The sequence below is a fragment of the Struthio camelus genome, chromosome 1 (assembly GCF_040807025.1).
Source record: "Struthio camelus isolate bStrCam1 chromosome 1, bStrCam1.hap1, whole genome shotgun sequence".
NCBI lineage: Eukaryota > Metazoa > Chordata > Aves > Struthioniformes > Struthionidae > Struthio > Struthio camelus.
In genome coordinates, this window is record NC_090942.1 from 3887882 (window position 1) to 3906496 (window position 18615).

Sequence of the window (18615 nt, forward strand, 5' to 3'; positions counted from 1 at the left end):
CTGCAGATATTCAAAACCTGCCTCGACGCGATCCTGGGCAATGCGCTCTAGATGACCCTGCTTGAGCAGGGGGGTTGGACTAGATGCTCTCCAGAGGTCCCTTCCGACCTCAACCGTTCTGTGATTCTGTGATTCTGTGAAAATATTTCCTGACGTCTCACCCAAATGACCTTCAGTAAAACTTAAACCCATTATAGTAACATTTGGCTTGCACTTATTGCTTAATAATTAATTCAAAAGAACAACTAATTCAAAATTAGTTCCATTTAGATGTACAATAAACTACAATATCCTGAAGCGGAGAGTTCCACAGGTCTTTTGTCCTTTGCATTAAAAATAACAGCAAGAATCAAAAAGGCCCAGAGGAAAGCAATGCTTCTCCTTGTGTGCCCGTCCTGATTACAGCCCCTAAGTTTAACAAGGGAAAGACACTGCTTAAGTCTCTCTCATACTAGATGTCTTTAGCATGCAGAAGTGGAGTTCTGTCACTCAGTAAACGTAGTTTAAGGCCCTATCATCATGTACATCTTTCCCATAGAGGTGCTAGATGCAACGGGTGAGATTTATCAGAGCTACTTCCCCGTAGGTTCTGCTAAAGGAGAGAAATAGACATTGCCCAGGAGCATTCATCTCATCTATTTCAGATATCCATTTCCAGATGAGATGAATTGCTCCATAGCAATATCTGTTCCCCTCCACTAACTGTGAGGAGGGTGGAGGGGGATTCTCTTAGAGGAAGATGCCTGCAGTGCAGATTTCCAAGCTTTGATAAAATGAGTCCCAGCCCAAGTGTTCGTCATAGCCGGCAAACAGGAGGTCATAGTTCCTTTCCCAGCATCATGGGCTGTGGGCCTGGAAGCTCTAGATGCTCACAAGGGAAGGCCTGGTAGAGTACTTAGAGCCAACAGAATTTATTGTATTTTGAGAAATATTAGAATCAATAGGGACGAGTTGTTCCCACTGAGATTGTGCTGAAGGAATTATTTGCTGTGGTGTTCAGGGGACTTCTCTTAGCACAAATACAAGGCACAAATAGTTTCTGACCAGAAGTGGCCAAGGAAACTTCTATAAGGAATTTTTGAACAGGGATTTAAGGCCAGTAGATGCTAAATGCACCATCCAAGGCTATTCAGGAAGCCTGTGGTGGAGGGTATGAAATGCATTTTTCCAGTACAGTACTCTAAACACAAGATCATCTCTCCTGTCATTAAAGCATCTCATAGACTGTGATGTATATGCAGCAGTGACATGTGTATGTCCACCTCTCATTCTCCATGGCTACAACGTTATTTGATGCTTGGCCTAAAACACTGGTGCTAAGGTCAGCTATCAGAAACCAGTGAGTCTCACTCCAGAAGCAGCTGCAGTTTCCTAGTCTACGCACAATTCACTTAAATCTCACGCTTCCCTTAGAAGGGTATTGGCATCTGCTCAACCACTTGTCAAACGTTTAGTGATGTTAACATCTCAAATAAGAGATAAGACACGTGAAGCACTGCTCTTATTAAAGAATACAGAATATTACGAAGGTAGGTAGTTAGCACAACTTTGAGAGATGCATCCGACAACAGAATACACTCTGTGTGTCTGCATTTACCCTCTAGCTCACAGGGAAACAGGTGGTGCCAGCATTGCACATTTCATATCAGATGGCAGAGAGTTTTAGAGAATAATCTGAGAATACTCAGCTAGGCAAGGGCAGCAGAGACGCAGAGGAAGCCCTAATTCTGGCATCTAAGAAGCATGCCCCTTTGCCACAAGACATATCAGCTATAGTCAGCTTTAGCTCACCTAGCCAGCTCCAGATGTCTCACGTGACCTCCTAAGGTTGGGAGGCAAACAAGTGTTTCCCAGGACCAAACATTTCTGCTACTTCAGGATGGGATGAGATGCCTCTTTGAGGTACAACACTTACGACCAGTTAGTCTTTGTACTCTTCAGTTCTCCTCGTGTGAAAATAACAAGAATATGATTTGTTTGTTTAGGCTGGAATTTGGGCTGCCTTTTATCATCCATGAAAATCTCCACGACAAAGAGGTCTTAACAGAGCCCGCCACAAACTGCCTCCGCAGAAATTATATCCTTCCCCCTGAGAAAGCTAGTCCCTAAGCCTGACCCTTCAAGTTCCAGGGCAACCTGAGGGTAGTGGGACAACATCTGGGTGAGCTGCGGAGACCCTGGCATGGACCACAGCACTGAAGAGATTTTAATAGCAAAACCAGATGCTGAGCTTACAGCAGCCACAACAGTCCATCTCCACGGCTGTAGCATCAATGCAAAGATTTTTGCAGGCATGGACAGTGCTATATGCTTGGGCTAGAATTTCAGAGCCGTGTGATTTTAAATACCCTATGTCTCATTTTCCAAAGCCCAGACGCTAACAGGGGGGCTCTTTCCCTGCAGGCTGAGGTTAATTGGCTTGTGCTTTTAAGAGGATAAAGCTGCAGAGACTCAGAGTCAGGGCTGTTCTCCAGATTTCCATTATAATCTACATTGCAGGAAAATAGCTTTCCTGATCAAATCATCTGTCCTCTCAGTACAGAGGATAAAGAGCTGGGCATGTGGGAAATGTGTAGAGTGAGAAATCTTTAGAGTGCCTGTGTATGACCTTGTTGGACAGAGGAGGAAGAAGAGGTAATGACTCTTCTTCACTGTATGGAAAAGTGAGTGAGGTGCTTGAAGGCACCCTGCTCTGTCAAGTGTCCTATGAGGGGAAAAAAGAGACTTGATGTGGCTGATCCACAGCAGCAGCAAACAGAATTAGGGCATTTCTGAGCCTGCAATTATGCATCGCTTGACAATCAGAAGAGGGGGAGCAAGCTGGTACATGAGACTGAGACCTTGCTGGGAAACAGTGTGCATCCTGGCACCAGGCCCAAGAAACTGGTAGGAACTCCTGGCCCTTGAGAACTGGCTGAACCTTATCAAGTCAGAGGTAGGATTCAAACACCCACAGGAGCGTGGAGTGGCTGGGAGAGGAGACTCAGGCAGGCAAGAGGTGGTGGTAGCACCTTCCTAGAGACAGGGGTCCAGTTGGCTGTCTCAAGCCTTGCAGCTCTTTCTCCCCAGAAGCCAGAGGATCACCATTGCTTTCAGGAGGACTGATGGCTATTTCTGGGACGATTCAGCTACCCATAGACAAAAAAGAGGGATGAGGAGAAGAACAGAAAGATGGGACTGCTGGTGAAAGACTAGTCTGGGAAATGCTGAGTGTTTCACCTCTCCATTTACCACTTGTGAAACGGGAGCAGTGAGATTTATTTACCAGATTCACTGTTTTCAAACTCTTTATTTTGTTCCTGGTCAGTGCCTAGCTTACTGGCCAACCTCGTAGCAGGAACTGCTGGGGAAGTTTTCTCCTAATCACTTGTATGTCCATCCTGGCTCTTTTTGCTCCCAGTTCTTTAAGTGCATACTTACTTGGCCTTGCATGCTTGGTGTCTGGGCATCCCATGTGGACTCTCATCCCGGATTCTGGCTCTCATAAGCATGCAGCTGTTCAGCACACATGATTCTTTACCTGTTGTATCTCCTATGCAGCAAGCTCTTATAGCACAGAGAGACAGCATGGGCAACAGTCAAAGCAGTTCATCTAATCATTTGTCTGTCTCCAAAAATTCCTTTTCTGGAGGCAGTTCTGATCGTCAAAAACAGACAGGACCAAAGCAACCGAAGCCTGCGGTGTAGTTGCTCAACTTCTTGGGGATTTTCCAGCCTCATTGTGGTGACTCTGACATATTTCCCACAGACAAATACAAGTGACTTACAGCCTTCAAGTCCCTGGCAAGAAAAATGCACACCTCATCATCTGAATCCAGATGACGTCAGAAAACAGGAGGACTCCTTGCTGTCATTGTGCTGGGGCCAGAAGCAGGTGGAGATGACTCTCAGCTGCAAAGCTGAGAGTAGAGTCTTTCTACAACTTCTTCCCCAGAAGTTTCCTTTCTGGGACCGTAAGCTTAGATTCTTGAGGAAAGGGACTCAGCTTTTCCCCTCTCCTGCAGCCTCATCCCTTACCTGGCGCTCTCCAGACAACCATGCTAATCAGCACTAAGACTGACTACAGCTTTTGCAGTGTACTAGAGGTACAAACGCACAGAAGAGCCCATACTCCTAAGCTTACCACTGTCACCTGCTGGCCCTCACAACAGTCACTGCGCTCACCTCTGCAGTTCAGCACTTCAGCTTCAGCAACCTAAAATTCAGGGACCACCCCTAACCCCATCCATCCTACAACATCAGTTAGGACTGGGAAGAAAAACAAATGTTGAGATTTCTCACTCCCCCACACTCGCATGCTGCTAGGCTTCTGCCTGTAAAGATTACAAGGTGTGTGTCACAAGGGTGATTTGTAAGAGGGGAGAGGATGTTTACCTATGGTAAATTACACTCTGCTTCTTTGTATTCTCCTGAAATTTCAATTACTGAGCTATTCTTTTATTCCTGGCTTTTCTATACGTTTCTCTCATTTACACAATGAACAGCACAGTTCAAGATTTTTTTTTTTCCATGTATCTTAAGGTTTCATACTGCCGTCATTTTATGTGAGTGCTTTATATTCTGCATGTGTGTTTCTCTCTGTATTCACTTTTTCTGCTTTAAGCTATTTTATAGCATCTTGCTCTTGATTAAGTTGCTGCTGCAACTACTTTGGGCTTAGAAAGAGGACCGCTGGCTTTCTGAAGTGTTGCAATTCTTCCCCTCCATGAAGTGTCACTCTTTGACCTGAACCACAAACTACCCTCACTGGGAAAAGTGGCCAGTGTAGCTGAAAAGGAGGAGGTTTCCAGCAAGGATGCTGACATGTCAGTTCAAGGATGGGCTGCAAAGCACAGACAAGGAGGAATGGTGTAACGGCCTCTGCTATACCACGGAGGCTCAGCTGGGCAAAGGACAGAGCAGGAGGCTGAGATAGACACAGTTCGCTAGAAAGGAAACTCTTCTCTGCCCTTTCACTGTGACATAATCCATAGCAACCAGGACAACCCTTTTATCGTTTTCCCAATCTGTAAAATTGCCCCCCTCTTCTTCCTGAGTGAGCGTCTTAGTCCTGACCCTGGGACAACTATAAGTAGATCAAGAGAGTCTAACATGCCTGACATGTCAGAGTCCAGCCTAGCGTGTGTTTAGGTGTTAGCTTTCTCATCTGTAATCCCTTTAGCATTCAGCAAGGGACTTTGTAGTCAGGGCTGTCCACTGTTGTATCCAGTTTTGTATGAGCAATCGTCTCTTATTGTCTTGGTGCTTAACAGTCTTCACTCTCTTCACATTGGAGCATAACTCTGACCACTGCACATCTTGGACAGTTTCCTGGTTTTATTGTTGCCTGAGATAATGTTTATGCCTGAGCTCAGCAAGCTGTGCATTTCCTCATCTTTTCACACATCTATGAATGCTACTATTCGGAGTCAATCCAGCAGAATAGCAGGATGCTTTGTCACAGACGGGCCAACAAAAGCATATGAAAAAGGAAAAGGTGATGATTATTGCAGCAATATGTTTTTTCTTCCACAATGTCTTCAGCACTCGTGCATAGTCATCAATAACTTCCAAGCATTGGAAGCGCTACCTAGTGGGGTTCAGAGAGAAACTAAACAGGTGACATAAAAAAATGACCTGTATTCATGGGGTCAATAGTGAGAAAGCTCTTTGCCTCACTGTATTACTCTTCGTAAGACCTGTTGTAGAAGCGTAGAAGACTAGAAATGAGCTCGGTAAAAGCTATGCAATAGTCATGAATTAAGTTCTTCTAATTCAGTTGGATTTCTCAATAACTATAGGCAACTGGGCGCATTTCAGGGCAGGAACACCAGTGGTGACATTCCAGAATGTATGTGCCCCTCTTCATAACACTCTTATCAGCAGTGGTGACTTGGTCTTCAGTTGTAGCAAGATCAGGATTTCAGCCATGCGCACCACAGTCATGCCAACAGGACAGGACAACAGTTGAGAAGAGGGCCCTCTGACTTGTTATGTAAACTTGAGGCTATCAGTAAATTACATTCCCTACTCTTCTTGTCAGCAGTACAAACTGATCAGCAATGTTGGAGAACTTTGCAAATCTCCATGAGCCAAGTACATTGAGAACCTGGGGTGAAAGACATGGGAGAGGAACAAAGCACCTTCCTCGGTAAACTCCTTAGCCATGGTAATTCTGCACGGTCATCATTCACAGGAAGAATGTTTTATTTAGGAGGGAATAATCACATCTTGCTGCTAAACATGTGCAATCCAATTATGCTGTGAACTAAAGGCTGTTTTAAAGGGTTTATCATTTCTTAGCTTTATCCTCATCAGCTGTGAAGGCAGTTTTTCCCTCTTCTTTCCTTCACTTTTGGAAGGGTTTGGTCTCTTCTTCTCCGCTCTCCATCTTCCCCATGTGCCAAATTTCCCTTTCCCTATAACACGCTTAGAAGGCCTTTACCTTAGCTTTTCCCTTACACCTTTGATATTTCCCCACATAAATCAAGACAACCTTGTTAGCCCTGCTCTGACTGCAATATTTTCCATTGGCTATGAAACACAAGGCCGTGAAAGTGCTGAATAGCAGCAGAAAATGCTCTTTTTCCTGCTTCCTCCTCCTGAACAGAGCCCTGACTGGGTCTTGTCCTTGTGAAGTATCCATCCATGGGGAAAATGCAGTAAGCACTGCCCTAAGGCAGTAGTTTAACAACATGGTCCCTCCTTTTCCTCCCCCTCCCTTCCCTTTGCCTTCCCCTTTCCGTTCCCCTTCCCATTCCCCTTTTATTCTTCCTTCTCTCTAGAATAATAAATAGCATAGCAACCCAAGTATGGAACAAGAAAAAAAAAAAAAGAGTACTTGCAGTCTCTCAAACTCCTCTCTGCCCTTGGCATTAAAATGGAAGGACAAAACTAAAGGCCAAGCAAGATTCAGAATTTTCAGGGAAAAGAATACTTATCTCTTCATACCGCTGCCACAGATTTTTCATGTGAGCAGAGATCCAGGAAACATGTCAGTGAAGAGAGACTATCCTGAAACTGAGACAATGAGGAAGACAGGTTGAGTATGGGACTTGATAAAACCTACTCCAAAGAAGCCTGTAAAAGAATTGAAGGAAAAAATCTTTATCCCACGTCAGTAGTGGATAAGGCAGTGAACAGTTGGTTTAAATAATGACAAGGATGGTTTAGAACAAGAAACCTTCTTTTGCAGCATCAATATGTTTGCAGAGTTTGTCTGGGAGGTGATGGTGGTGGGTAGCACCACCACCCTTGAAAGACTGTTCAGAGCACTAAAGGTGCACACTAAAGACTTGCAACTGTCAGGAAATAATTAGGTGGAAACAGCCCTGCCTTGGCATCTCTTTACCCCTTTGCAGCCCTAATTTTCAGTGATTGAGGACGTCTCCTGAGCTGTGAACTCCCTCTGTACTAGCCTTGTCTATGTAGACTGTAAACCCTTTGAGGTAGGCCTGCTGCATGCTCCCTGTGCACAGTCCCTTTCTCCCGGCACAGTAAGGTCTTTTCCACTGGCTGGAGACAGCATCCCTTCTAAATATGTAACAGCTGAGTCTATATTCCCTCACTGATCCCTCTTCTTTCTCTTGAAGGCTTGATCAACAGTAACACTTTCAGCAAGGCTGAGACTTGGATCGGGAGTGCAAATTAGTGTCAGAATGCCATCCAGTTGTCTCCCATGTTGTTGTACAGACAAAGGCAAGTGGGAAGGCCAATTCAGAGTCCTGCTTCGGGTGCTCTCCATGGGTCATAGCCACAGGATGGGAAAGGATGAGCAGAAAATAAGCAGCGCTCACCTAAGAATATCAGAGAAAACACTGCTGGAGGCATGGAAAGGCATAAGCAAACACGAAGTAGTCAAATTTGCACAGCATTTAAACTAGCTTGAAAGGAGTGGAGCAGTACTAGGAGGGAAATGAATCAACAAAACTTTGCCTTCTGGTACTTTAAAAAAGGAAATCGTCACTGTTAAAGGAGAGGGTGCAGCGTTCAGGTAGGTATTGTGTTGACAGCCACCTTGACAAGCCTTGGTTCTTTTCTTTTAAGTAAGAGCAACAGTGTCTTAGATGCTGTGCAAAATCAGTCTTCATGCCTGTCTGCTTTTCTCTGGAGAGGATCAATAGACAACAACATCTCCTGAGCAGAGAACTGGTGCTAGATGTGTCCAAGGCTTAGTCTGAGCAGCAGCAGCAGCAGCAGCTGGTCTGAGGTTCCCCATCCCTCAGTGAGCTGCTGGACAGAAGCATCACAGGTTCCCATGCTGGGGGCTGTGCCAGAAGTTTTTGGGTGTTGGGACCAAGCCAGAGGAGAGCAGTCCGTGCTGTATCTGGATAAGCAGACCAGAACGGTGGCCACAACTTTTGTCTAACTGCTTAAAAAAGATAGAGGAGAAATTGGTGTCCTTCAAACTAAAATCTCTCTCCTTGAGTTCCTGGAGGTTCCATGAGGTGCTTTTTCTCTTATGATATGTTTCAGATGTCTCAGCTACAGGCAATGGTAGGATACCCTAAGAGAGAGACTGATCAGTATGTACAGACATGCACTAGACTGGGCCTTGGACGTGAACATGTTCACATGAATGCTGCTCCTTGTGGAGTTAGTACTTCTTTTCCTGTAGAATAAAATGGAAAGCTCCAGAATCCCAAACTGAAGTCAGAATCCAGTATTGAAAGAGCCTAGGACTAAAGATGTCTGAATCCCTTGACAGCTGGAAAGCCCGAGATAGATGAGCTTCAACTTTTTCTTCCCTGCATCCCTGATTCATTAGTTAATGTCTGAAAAGCGCTTTGGAGCTGAAGGGTGCTAAAGTGCTATTATTATTAGAGACCATTCATACGAACGCTGATTGAAAAAGATAATTGTTACCTTTCAATCCTTTTTGCTTTGTTAAAGAGAAGGGCAACTGGCTTCCCTCAAAAGCAGAAAGGAAGAGCTGAGTTTGGTGCTGCTACAAGAAGATGAGAGTGTAAGCCAAAGAAGGCACTGAGAAGAGAAAGTAGAGGAAAAGCATGATGATGGCCTCCATCTGTCAGTGTTGCAAGGATGCAAAAGGACTGGATGCAGTAGAGCTCCTGCTGTATATGCCTCTGGGCCCTTTCAGTTCTTGGTATAGGAAAGAGAAGAAATTATTCAGTCATATCTTACCAATACATTCAGCTATCCTCTCACAAGTATGTGCACAAGAGTAACTGGGTTACCCCGGCTGACCCTCAGAAAGGCATAGATGTCCTGTATGTCTTGTCTCCTAGCAGCCAGCCCAGCATGGACATCTCTGATGCCTCAGGTCACCTCACATAGCACTTGTTGCACTGTATGTCCAGTGTTCTCCAGACCTTCCCGCATGCACATGTGGTTGTTCTGAGCCACTTTAACCCATGAAAAGGTGAACTCTAAGACTTGAACTCTAGTCAGGCCAGGCAGATAAGCAGATATCCACCAGAGAGCTGCGGGCCATATGACAATTCAAAGTCAGCTAGTTGCAGATTTCCAGCCCATAAAAGGTAAAGACAGAGGCCTCTGTAGGGCATCATCCGAGTCCCATTTAGCACATCAGAGAGCAAATCTGAGTTCTCAGGTCCAGTTGTCTCATCTTGACTCTATATCATGGTCTTTTCCATCCCATATAGGATTTACATGGAAAGGAAGCAGAATGAGGAAGCAGCAGCTCAAATAGGAGGCATGATGCTCTTTGCATTGGTTCCCAGTCTGTGAGGACCAAGACCCACACCAAGCCACAGAGCTTCCTATAAGGTACGTGTAGACTAGTCCTGAGATCACGCTCCCCTGGAGCCCTATAATCCCTCTTGCCTTGTATCCCCAGCAGCATCACTGCTGTCCTCCTCTCCAGTTTCACTTCCTCTCTGATGGTTTCACCAGACTGACACTTCCTTATCTACCTTCCCCACGTAAGCAAGAAACAAAGTTGAAAGCCTTCTTCATCTCCCATTGATCATCCCTGTCTGGATCTTTTCACTGTGGGTTAATGGAGCCCAGAGACGCTCATTTTGCACAGCTGTCCTCTCAGAATGAATATCATTTACACAGACCAAAGATATTACTCTCACAAAATAAATTTGCTAAACTGCTATTGCCCTATCTTCCCATTTTTATCGAGCTGGGGTTGCATTAACATTAATGAGATGTTAAAGAAGAAAGAAAAAAAAAAAAAAGGAAAGAAAGACAAAATAGTCTTCCTGAGCAAATAATAACTATTCACTCACAATTCAGAGGAAAATTATGGCTCTGTTAGATGTTTGAATCTTTCGGTGGAATTTCGCTCCTGGTTTTGCTAAATTATGTGCAAATGATGGAAGTTATACATATACATAAATCTGCATTGCAAAGCTGAAGTGTTTTCTTAGCCTGAACATTATTTCATATTTCAGTGAGTTTGTATCTATTTTTCTTTTTCTTGTTCCCTTTCTTTCTGTGGGATGGAGGTGAGGGGAAATTCTCCTTTTCCTCTAGGACCAGCTTGGGTTGCCTGGGGCAGAGAAATCATTTCATGACTCACTTGGCTGTCTCCAGAGACTACATAGAAATTCTTGGCTGGACATGTAAACCGAAAGTGCTGTTACTGAAGCCAAACACCTCCCTTGGTCCTAGTTGCTTGGGGGCAGCAGTGCACAGGGGAGCTGCTACTCTGCCACTCAACCGAACCCCATCAACTTTTTTGTCCCCATCGATGGGGCTGTGCAAGGCAACTGCCTAATTCCGCCCATGTTTCCTGCTGGCCCTGCTTTGGCAATCAGTGTGCAGTCAGTCCTTCTGGTCTGGGCAAGCTGTGTTTTGTTTTCAGACTATATGGGTATTTCCCTGCTGTCTTCCTCTCCTGTTCCTTCAGGTTCAAAATCAACTGCAAAATACACAACTCATGCGAAGCAAGGAGGGAGGAAGGGGGAAACAGGTGTAAATAGAAAACTCTAAGTTGCTTAGACTTTCTTGAAAGAACAGTCCTAATGGGAGACATTCCTTTGTTGTGGGTGAGCTCAGTCTGTGCATATCACGCTGGGGACCTGACAAGATACTGTGATGCTGGGCAGCTGAAGCTCTAATGCTCACCCTTTCCACTTCAGAAAAACAGGCTGACAGCACCTGAACTAACGGAGAACTCTGCTGAGACAGACACTGCAATAACATGTCTATGCTTGTTTCTATAAAATACTGGTATATGCTGTGTTGTTTAAAAATAAACAGCACTCTAAAAAAAATAATGACAATAAAACATGAAGGTCCAAGCTGTGATTGCCTCTTTTCCTGGGGGTGAGGAGGGGGAAACCGCGTGGCAAAGGCTGTTTTAGGGAAGTCATCTTGTCGTTATCCTCGTGGGACAAACAAATATTTCTCTCAAACATCACCCAAGCTAATGAAGAGACCCAAAATCTCCCCGTTCTGGATGAATTGATGAGGGCATGTCACCTTCTCTGACTTTGGCTTGTTGTCTTTGGCGTGTTGTCTTTTTCTGCCATGGTTTCCATGGGTATGTAGATGCCAGATGATGTGGAACTACCTAAGGGACACATGTTGGTTGTTCGTAGAAAAATAACACAGTCCAGCGCAGTAGATTTGCCCTGAATTTACCACCTGGAATTAAAGAAACCCTATATCTTCTACTCAGCCTCACCTTCAGCCCACATGCTTTTCTGAGGGCCTCTCACTTCCCAGCCCCGACAGCGGAGGCAGATATCCAGCTTCGTCCGGGAAGAGAAACTCACACAGCCATTAGGTTCCACAGTAATAATTCCCTTATTCACTCTTTGGTCAGCTATAGGGTCCATCTCTAAGTACGAATAACCACCCAGTTGATGCATGACATGGAACATGTGAGGCTCTGGACTCATCTGGAATCCTGCCCAAGGCTTGAGAAAGTAACCTTGGTTGCTTCACCAGACTTGGACTAGTTTGCAATTTAACCTGTAATGCCATCTTAGAACATGGACTAAGCGTCAATTCTCCTCAGCTAGTCCGGGATTTCTCCTCACACCTGCTACAAATGAGGCCTATTCAAAACATTGTCCTATTCTACCCAGGCTTATACAAACTAGCTTTTCTTTCTAATTTATCCAGAGCCTCTGCCTGAAGTGCTTGGCTAGATCCATTCCAGACCAGGTCATGGGTTCATTCTCGACTTCTTCATTTTCTAATAAACTCCTTAGCAAGCCTCACCTCTGTTTCAAAGCCTGCTACAACAATCCTGCACCCTAGGCCTTTGCACAGCTTTGGGTTTCCAAATGAAAGCCTAGAATTGTTTCATTGCTTTATAACCCCTTTAGAGTCCGACCTAAGCCCCAAAGCCAAAGATGCAAGGCAATGTCAAGATTATTTCTGTATTTGGCATGAAAAAATACATCTGAAAAGAACAATTAACACTTTGTTAATGTGCCAAGGAACAGACTGATCTCCATGCTGGCCAAAGGCAACTAGCAACTGCTGTTTACCTTGATGTATATGTGTTAATGTGGGGCAGTTTTGATAGCAGAGTATATTCTTAGCCTCAAAGCACAGTGAGAAGCAGACAAGAGGTTCTCCTCTAATTTCATATCCTCTCCATTAGCAGGAAAAGCAGAGAAAGCCAGCAGCAGAACTCTGCCATCAGCCTCCTACCTGGCAGATAATAATGCAAACGGCAGCAACAAAAGCAGTAAAAATTAATGGTGGGAAAATAGATGAACTGGGCTGATCTCATCTCCATGGGTCAACACAAAATGCCACCCCCTGAGAAGGCTCAGGTCCGGTTCATATCCATGCTGCTTTTGCCAGTCATTAATATACATGCCCATCTGGGGTTCCAGACTGCAGCCAGAGGTCTATGACATTTCTCTCACCAAATGCAATACAATACCTCATCAGAGAATAAAAGAATTTGCCCACGTCCCCCCAAACGAGTCTTTCCTGCATATTCTGCACCTTGCACCAAACGAGGCAAGTTCAAGGATGCCCAGTGTTTAAGGCTGATTCCAGACCACTGTCCATGGAGATATCTATACCGCCATCCTTCTTCCCGCTCCACTCCACAAGAGTCTTGCCTCATTCAAACCATCCACATACCCTTTAGTACCAAACAACATTATTTTCATCCTACCAAGGACATCAGGTACATTGTATCAGCCTGGTTCCCCTGTAACCTTCCTCTTACCCCAGAGCAGGCTGTCGCTCCCTGTCTGCTTTGTGATTTTTCCCTCCGAGGGATGCAGCCACAGTGAACCTGGCTAGATAAGCAATGTCACAGAGAGACGGGGAACAAACTCTTTATGACCACATGTTGGGGGGGGTATGATCCTATATGATCCTTAGCAAAAGGGGATGGCCTGCCTCCTTTCACCTTTTCCCTTAGTCTTAGACCTCATCGCAAAACTTGAGAGTTTAAGAAAGTCAACAAGCTCCGAGAAAAATTTAATAAGTAAAGAGGCAGTTCTACAACATCCATTGCAGATGGAATAGAAGCCACTTCGATAATAAAGACGGATAGGCATGGATAGACAGACACACAGACAGACATGCAGACAGACAGGCAGCTAGATGATAGGCAGTATGCTGTATATTAAAGCTGTGGGCAATGCAGCATCCATTTCCTCTCCCATTTTTATCCCTCCCCTTTTTAAATTCTGCTTATTGCTCCAGTGAAATTTATTACAATGTAAGAAATAATGATTTTTTAAAGATATTTTTTAAGCAGAGGTATGAGAGCTCCCCAATAACAAATGGATGAAGATGTGAAAGCTTATTGGATTGTCACGTCGGATACATTATCCCCAGGGCTCTGAATGAAGAATTAGACCATGGAGATCTTATTTGACATCAGATGTTTCAATTTCTTCAAGAACATTAGGCATGTTGGATTCAGCACTGAATTCAATAATAAACAACAGTGCTGACCCTCCCCCCTTCCCCTTTTACCCCTTAGCATTTTAAGTCAGAGACACGTTATTAAGATTTATTTTACATTTTTATTATTACATTCACAAGAAAAGAGAGATCTTATTTGCATAATTCATTTTTATACAAACCTTTATGTATTACTTACAGCTGCCGATTCTCCCCCTTTAATATATGTGTTTATATGGCAGTAAAACAATGACATTCGACAATACACAGAAAATGATTTAGTTCAACCCTGCAGGTATTACAGTATATTTATTAACCCCTGGGAATTATTTTGATTGAAATCCCTTTGGATAATGCTCATCAAGAGAGTGAGGCTACAGACTTGCTAGCAACTTTCCAAATAGAAGACAATAGCTTAGCATCAGACCCTCTTGGGGTGATCAGTGAAAGGCCATTTGGTCATGCAGGTACAAGCGGCATTTCCATTATTAAATGCATCTCAACGGGACCACATTGCTGGGTGCAGGATGAACATGAGAAAGATACACTCTGCAGGACGATGAACATGCAGTCACCGGAGACAGAAGGCAGAGTTTGGGTGGGAGAAGGGGAGTTGCAAGCACCAAAGGCCGTATCCAGACTGTTTAACCTAGTTTCCCCATTGTGGCATTGTGATGCCTTGGGTGTGTCACAAGGTCTCGGATCCAGGAGTGATGGAGCACAGCATCTGTGCAGGCTTATACACGTCTCCCAGAGGTGATCTGAAGGCCACCCAAAAAATTCAGGGGCAGAACAGTAAATGGTCAACAGAAACCAGCATTAAAGGAGAGTCACACTCAGATACCCAAAAGACTCTTGTTCCCTGGAAGCTTCTTTGCAGTTTTCAGAAAATCACAGCTCAGGCCTATGCTCCTGCTGAGACACTCAAACTCTGCCCAACCTTCAAAAGCACTGCCTTGAGTGACCTGACAAGAATAAGAGATTTGACATACAGCCTTCTGGCTTCTCATCTTTAACTTTCTTGGGGAGATAAAGCTTGAGGCTCTGAAGGGCATGTGACCACATCTCCTCCAAAGCTTCCAAAATCTTTGGAGGGGCTTCCTCTCCAACTGATATTTTATGTCCACGGCCCTCAGACCAAGTAGCAGCTTACACATAGTAGCCTACAACATTTCTGAAGACTTTAAAGAGCACTTGAGTTTGGGTTTTTTGACTGTAATTTATCCTACTAGCTAGGACATTAGGTAGGTTGACTGGCAGAGCAAACATTCCCTTAAGTGGATTAGAGAAGAGGCGAGATGGAGGGAGGTGAGGAATTGCCAAATCCACCAAGTTTTGAGCCAAAGCTCGAATATATACATCCTCTCTCTTGTCTCAGCTCCACACTCAGATAAAAGTGGTGTGGACAGAGAGTTTGGTTTGTGATTTCTCATATGCTCTGGGGGACACAGGACCAGCTTCTAATGCAGTGATCCTTTAGGAATAAGATGGAAAAGGGTTGCCTGCTGTATGATGCACAGGCAGGAGTACTGACTGGGAAGACGTCCATATTCGCTGGGTCAGTTTGACGCAGCCACACACATCTACTTTGCACAGCTCCTCACCTTCTTACCCTGCCCGTGAACATATACTCATTGCCCCACCAGAAAAAAGTCCACCTCCTTCGCTTCTCCTTGCCTCCTAAGAGCTACTCAGAACAGCTGTGGTAGACTACTTTGTCTTTGGTAGCTTTTGTGGTCTTTTGCCCAGTACAGACACCCTCCTCCCCCAGACATACGCATCGTCAGGTACCCCAAGCTACATCTTTTCTCTGCATGTTTAGATGCTGCAGTCGGTGGTAGTGGTGGGGGTGGTGGTGAAGGTGGTTTCCATAGTAACTCCCTTTTCCCCTTCTGCTAATTCTGCAGGATTTCTTTCTACAAAATCAATTTGTGAATGTGCTTCCTCTTCTTGCTCACTCTTACAAATAACAGGCGTCAGGAATATTTCAGGAATGTAAAATTTGCCAGATTAACTCCTTCTCTGAGTCACTAATACTGAATCAATACCTACTTCTGATAGCTACAGGTGCTTTCAAAGACCACACAAGCAGTTTTAAGGCAGAATAACTTCCCAATCAAAGGAGTTCCTTCCGGGTCTCCTGTTAAAGTTATGCTCTGAATTGGGACAAGTTCTGCCCCTTATGTTTGTTCAAACTAAAGAAACTTCCACTCTTCTTCACCTTCACAGAATAGACCTCATTTGAAACCTAATGTTATGGTCTTATTGACAGTGAGGGCCAGTGAGTTCCACATGTTAGTTATGCATTAAGTAAGCCCAGTGTTAAGCTTTCTGCGTGATGGTTGCCAGTCTTATTTGGGAAAAGTTTAGCTGCCTCTATAATAAGTGAAATAAAAGACGCACCCAACCTATTATTTCCCTATCATCTGTTATTTTAAATACTTTCCTTTATTCTCTGAAGAGATCTTTCCTAATAGTTTCAGAGCCTTTCTCTGGTTATTTCAACATAGCCTGTCTGCTGCATTGGCTCTCATTATAAAGCACCAACCAGTTCAGTCTTTTACCAGTCATCCCCAGATCAGCCTTCTGTGGTACAACACTACTGGAAGCCCATTTTAGAGATATGGGGCTGAGACACAACGGCACATTTAGCTACTTACATTAAAACAAGGTTTAAGAAAGTCATCATAACCACCATTGCAGGCAAGGTAAATAAATAGATACCTTTTCCTAAGGGTGATTCTCCCCTTTCTCTTGGCCACCTCTGCTAGGGTGGGAGAATAGAATGTATTTGCCATCAGCTCAGCATGATGGGGTGGTCTCTCTGGTGGAGAGGGGAGGATTTGTTTTCTTTTGTTCTTTTTCATAAATGATACATAAATTTCGTGGCAATTTCCAGGAAAATGAAAAACCATTTTTTAGAGCTCCTTCACTTAGAAGTCCCACAGATATAGCATTCCCAAAGACACACGGAAATGGTTTTATTAAACTATTCCATCAAAGAAATGCCAAATGCATCTGGATTTATTTCTTCACTCCAAGAAATTCAGTCTCCACATCTCTCGCCAACTTGTTTCTCCTTGTTAAAAATAGGGGTGGCCACCTTCCTGCTGCCACCAATGGCTCCTAAGACGGACTTAGACTTTTTCTGTGGCATTTCAGGGCAAGAGAACAGTGAGCTACACAGACTATCTGCCGTCCAACGTGCCGCACTCAACGACGCTTCCATCAGGAAGGGTTCCCCAGGGAGCTCTTCATACCTCTGCTCCGAGCGAAGGTTCATTCACCTCGCGAGGGATTTATGTCGCCTAACCTCACCCACCTACAGCGCAAGCATCCCCTTCTGAGCCAGCTCTCTCCATGCTCTTTAAATTTTCAGGGGAGAGAAAGAGGCCCTTCTCGAGTGAGATTTGTCTGCCCCGTTTTAGACCTCGCACTTAGGAGGAGCTGAACTGCACACCAGCAGGGCACGTTTCTCCACAAAGACTACAAAAGGGCTTGGATAGTAAGCCAAGTCAACAATCTGGGGATGGGCCAAAGGGGAGACTCCATATATGTGGAGTTCAGAACTTATTCTTAGCCCCGTTAATGCTTTGGTAGCGTAACAGTCCAACTCATTCAATTAGCACAGAAAAGCTTCATTAAAGATGCAATCATCAGAACTGTTCCCACTTTCCCAGTGTCTGCCCCCTTCCTCTGCTGTGGTGCTCACCTTGCCAGTGTCCCCGGGCTGACAGCGTCCATCTCCCTTAGCAGAATGCAGGGGAAGGGAATGATGAAACATGCCCACCCGGAGCTCTTCACCGGGAGGAGTGTGATGTTGGCCGTGGAGTTTCCTCCTCCTCACTGGTGGGTCCCCCTGGGGCTGTTTCCACCCCTCCTCTCCCCACCGCCGGCTCCCTTCTGCCCGGCCCCCAGCTCCAGCGGGAGAGTTGCCCAGCACCCAGCCCGGGTCACACAAGGGCTGTTGTTTGCCAGGCAGGGAGCGGCCGGGGGCAGCCCGTAGCCCTGCGGGTGGCCGTGGTGCTGAGCTGAGGCTTGGCAGGCAGGAGGCCCTTGGCCACCGGACCCTGGTGATCACAGCAACAAGCAGCTCCAGGCACAGCCAGTTTTGCAGTGTTGGGTCAGTGCATAGCTCGTGGCCTTCTGGTAGTGATGGCCAAAATTGTATTTGCTAGGCTGCAGATACCAGCAGAAGAGAGATGTTCCCTGAATGAGTGCCCTAAGTTTCCAGTAGCATTAACCATTGGGCACTGCCCTCTTCTCCTCCTCCTCCTCCCCTGCTCCAGGGGCAGCAGCTGCCCCAATGTCTCCATAGGGAGTTCTGATCTTCAGGCTAAAAGATGTCCCAGCAATTCCCTCTCTATTTTTTCATATAATCATAGAATAATTTAGATTGCAAGGGAACCTTTGGCAGTTTTTGGAACAACCCAGCAGCACAAAGCAGGGCCAATTGAGGAATTAGATCTGTTGGCCAGGTTAGGTGAAATTGCTCAGAAATTGAAAAATATAGGGTTTAGACTAAAGCTTGAATAAAAGAGGAATATTAACTCCATTTCTTAATTTGTTTCTCACCTTTTTAAGCTTGGTACATCTCCTGTAGAGCTGAAGTTTCAGATGCACTGATCCTTTTTCTTCTGACACAAAAGAGAGGATAGAATCCAATTTTAGCCTCATTTATTTTCCATAAAAGTTGATAGGAACCCTCTTATTCCCCATAGGGCACAGAATTGTATTTCATAGCCAAGGTATTATACTAGAGTTTGACTCTACCTTGCTTTAGACCTTGTAGAGATGTGCTTTGAAGGAAAA